This window comes from Carlito syrichta, unplaced genomic scaffold (genome assembly GCF_000164805.1).
Source record: "Carlito syrichta isolate Samal-C Ts95f unplaced genomic scaffold, Tarsius_syrichta-2.0.1 Scaffold30355, whole genome shotgun sequence".
NCBI lineage: Eukaryota > Metazoa > Chordata > Mammalia > Primates > Tarsiidae > Carlito > Carlito syrichta.
In genome coordinates, this window is record NW_006974451.1 from 1 (window position 1) to 4,401 (window position 4,401).

The window sequence follows — 4,401 nt, forward strand, 5'->3', positions numbered from 1 at the left end:
AAGTAGGGAAAGTATAAAAAAGAGAAAGTGGAAAATACCAATTTCTGAATACTAACTAATAATTATGTTATCAGAATATATAAAAACAGATGGACTTCAGGTGCATTCCTATTTGTGGCAATGACTGGTATTTATTCTGGGTCATTTTATTTGACAAATGTAAGAAGCAGATGCACTTTTATTCAGTTGTATCATGAGCATTATGTCATCATGATGGAACAACCCACCATTCTTCTACTGCTTATAACATGCTAAGGTTGTTGCAGCTGAGGGAGACATAGATGAATGGTAGTTGAGGTATAAACAAGGTACTCATGGGACAGACCTATTCCCCTGATTTCTCCAACATCTTCCTCTTACACAGACTCAGAGAATCTGCTGAGCTTCTCCCCACCCAAACAACACACATAGGCAACTGGATCACTTCAAGCAGTGAAGGTTTTTATGAGATTATATTACTGTGGGAGAAGCTTGTATGTATTGCATGCAGTAATAAACTCCAATATCCTCAGCCTCCACCCCGTGAATTTTCAGTATGAAATCAGTGTCTGACCCAATGCCTCTGAACATATCTGAACCAGAGAAGCAGTTGGAAACCAAATAAATCAGGAGCTGTAGAGACTGGCCTACTTTCTGCAGGTACCAGTTCAAATGTGTGTCCCCATTACTATGTAGGAGGCTCTGACTAGACTTGCAAGAGATGGAGGCTGACTCTCAAAGGGTGATGGGAAGGGAGAATGGAGTCTGGGTCACCACAATATCCCAAATAAATTCTGAAATAATGAGAGAGAAGTGTGAGATCATTTATACAAACTAAGACATTTCCATAATTTCCCATTTCTAAAATGTCAGACTGCAAAAAGTGTTATTTGGATTTATAAATCAAAAATATTCAACTTTTAGAAAGAATACAAGATTTGCAGGCTACAAAGGGACTTCTAGAAGATGCATACACCATCCCCTTCCTTTTGTATGACAATCTTCACCAGAGTACAGGTCCCTGCCCCTACTGGAATATTCCTCACTCACAGATCTCAATTTAAAAATTCCTATTTTGGTGACATACACATCTAACACGTGGAAAGAGTACACATGGGAGGCAGTGTGGCCCCAGAGTTCATTTTCCCATGGTATTCGCCTTCCTCTTCTCCCTCTATCCTTACTAGGGACCCAGAACTTCAGTAGTCCCAGGAGCTAAGCAGAAAATCTCATTTTCAGAAGTTAAGCTGAGGCGTTCTATCAGCCAAGGCCAGGTAAAAACTGAGCTTTTATCTCACACTTACAAGGGAAAGTCCTTTCTAGAGGGCACTATGCAAATTTCCAGGTGGGTACAGCAGCCTGAAGAGAGACAACAGAAAGCTGAGGACCTCTTTTGTGAGCACAATAACATAAAATACCCTTTGTTTTAAGGAAAACAAATAGAGACTAAATCTGTGTAGCCTCAATCAGAGAAGAGGCATAGAAAGTTTCCTTCTATTTTCTAATACTTTAGCATTATCCCAGGCACATTTCACACTTTTCTTTAATAAGATTGATCTTCCATAATTATTTGCTTATTCTTACTTATTTTTTGCTATTTTGTTTAAAAGAGTCTATGTTTGGCTTTGTTATGTTTTAAATCGAGATAAAGTACATATAGTAAAGGGCAGAAATGCTAAATGTGCAATGAACAAAGCTTTATGTATATTTACTAACCAGATAATACTACAGAATGCAGATGCTTCTCTCATGCACATTTTCATTTAATAACTGGTCCCACTATTCCCACCAAAGGAAGAATAATTTGAACATCTATAAAATAACTATTTTGAATTATATTTTCCACTTGGTTTTTCACTACTGCTATCACTTTTCTTCTTATTATTATTTTTAATTTGTAGCAAGAATCTTCAGGACTTGCCTATGTTCTAGCATAACTTAATAATTATCAATGATTTGGGCAGTTTCACTAAAACACCACAAGCTCATGATGCTTCTTCCAGTTCATTAGTGTGGTGTTTGAGGACTTCATTCTGAATGCAGCAGTTCTTGCCTCGTATGCTTGTACTTTTAACTGGACCCTTTTGGATCTTTATCAATCATCCCTGCAGCTTCTAATTCATCAGGAAAGGGTGCAGCCTCAGCAAGGCTACATCCCACAATTCCAGGAATCCAGTATTAAAATTCTGCTGGCATACCACTTGTTCCAACCAAGGCATCACCTTGGAATAGGAAAGCTGTGGGCTCTTTCTGTGAATTCACTGCAGAGTTCATCACATTTAACTGAAAACACTGAAGGATCTTGCTCAGAGCTCTGTTCTAACTAAAGTCCACTCTCTTTGGCATCAAGCTGCAATTTTTTGCTGCCATACTCGTGTTGGTAAAACTATACTTTTATAAAGTTCATACAGACTGAACTGGAGTGGAAGAGAGCAGTCCCAGGTAAAATGCCATCAATTTTTCCTATCCTTACCCAAAACTTTAGAACTTTTCCAAGAGTAAGTACTTCAGGATTTATTTATCGCTTTGGTAATTTACAGAATCCCCAAATAGTCACTTTTGATAATTTTCATTTTATATTATTTGTTGTCTGATTTTTATTATTTTTTTATTGCAGAGAGTATTCAACAAACTCTTCAAGACACTTTAACCAGAAGGATCTTACAGACAGTGAGCAGTGGCTCATACCTGTAATGCAAGTGCTTTGGGAAGCTCTAGGCAAGAAGAATGTTTGAGTCCAGGAGTTTGAGACCAACCTAGGCAACATAATAAGAACTCACCTCTAAAGAAACAAACAAATAAATAAGTAAATAAATAAAGAAATGAGGCCGGAAAGCAGTTTGTACCTGTCCCTCTTACTGGTGAACCTAAAGGTGTTCACAGAGCCAGATCTTGGCCTTTTCTCTGGCAGAGGGATCAGCAGAGCTGAACCAGGAAGGAAGAAGTTGTTCTGGCAGCAGTGATTCCTGAGGCTGCAACACATAAAGGGGCCACAGGTGATGGTGTGACCTCTGCAACAGGCTCAGGCTCAGCCAGTCCCTCTGGACCCATTCTCCTGGCTTACCATTGTTTCCCACTGTGTGATCACAGAGGCAGCCTCATGCTCTCTGGACTCTTTTCCAAACCTCCCCCACCCCTGTCCTCTACCTGGAGCAAGCAGCCACCCACCTCCCACCACCACTCTGAAGAATATCCAAAGGAATTGAATGACCTGCCATGGGATCCCCAGTACAGTGATTGGCAGGTCCTGTCGGAGGTGATATGTTCCATGGCAAGATACAATAATGGGGGCCAAAGACAGACTCTATCAGGATGGAGTGTTTTTCTTGACAATTCACTTCCCAAAAGATTAGCCCTTCAAACCACATAAGGTTGCAGGTACAACAAGTATTTATCATCCAAATGTTAACAGTAATGGCAGCATTTGTCTTTATATTCTAGGTCATAGTTGTCTGCAGCACTATTTCAAAAGTACTCTTGTCCATCTGTTCTCTGTTGTGTGACCTCAATCCAGATGATCCTTTAGTTCCCAAGACTGTTGGAATCCACAAAACAAAGTACAGCATAATAACTCAGGAATGGATTCAGAAGTGTGGAATGTAATTAAAGAACGTATTGGATAACCTCCACAAATAAAGACAGGGGAATTCTGAAAGAAAAAGCCCTTTTTATTTCCATTTGATTGCTTTCTATGAGTCCACACCTCATCTTCTGTGCCTTGTGCATATGATTACCTGATTCAGCAGTGCTGCATGTTGTACATACTTGGAACAACAAACTAGAAATTCTGTACTTCTGTCCCAACATTACCTCCTACCAGAGGTGTGTGTGTGTGTGTGTGTGTGTGTGTGTGTGTGTGTGTGTGTGTGTGTGAGTGAGACAAGCCAGTTCTCCAGGTGTAACCTATGTGTGTGACTAAAAACTCTCCTTATTGACCTAAAACAGGATAAAGTCAATGTATAATGGGTGGTGGGTAGGGTGTGTGCTTGGATGGGAAAGAAAAGCTCCACTGACCTGAGGAGATTGTTTTTAATTTGAATCCATTTAAACTTAAGACAGTTATGAAAATCAAGGTGAAGAACATGAAGCTGTTCCTGTATTCACTTTATTTTGAAAGAGCTGTGTCTTAGGTGAAAGTTAGTACCAACAAGATTAAACTCTATCTACAGCCTGTATGTTAACGTCTAAGTTGAATTAGTCTACATGTAAATATATTGGAACTACTAGAACATAAAGTGTGACTGGCTGTGTTCTCAACTCTTACATCCCCTTACACTTTCAAACTTTGGCCTTTCAGTTCTTTTAGCTCCGTATTCTTTGGCTTGTATGTGGTTTCTCACTTAATATATAGCTAATAGTTCATATTTTTTTAATTGCTTAGGTGTATTTAGATAAAAGGGTGAAAATTCACTTGATGGAAAT

General features: G+C 39.2%; 1 pseudogene; it reads left to right on the forward strand.

Annotated features, from left to right (window-relative positions):
• Positions 1 to 3,251: 3,251 nt before the first annotated feature.
• LOC103272306 lies at positions 3,252 to 3,582 on the forward strand (annotated as a pseudogene).
• Positions 3,583 to 4,401: the final 819 nt, after the last annotated feature.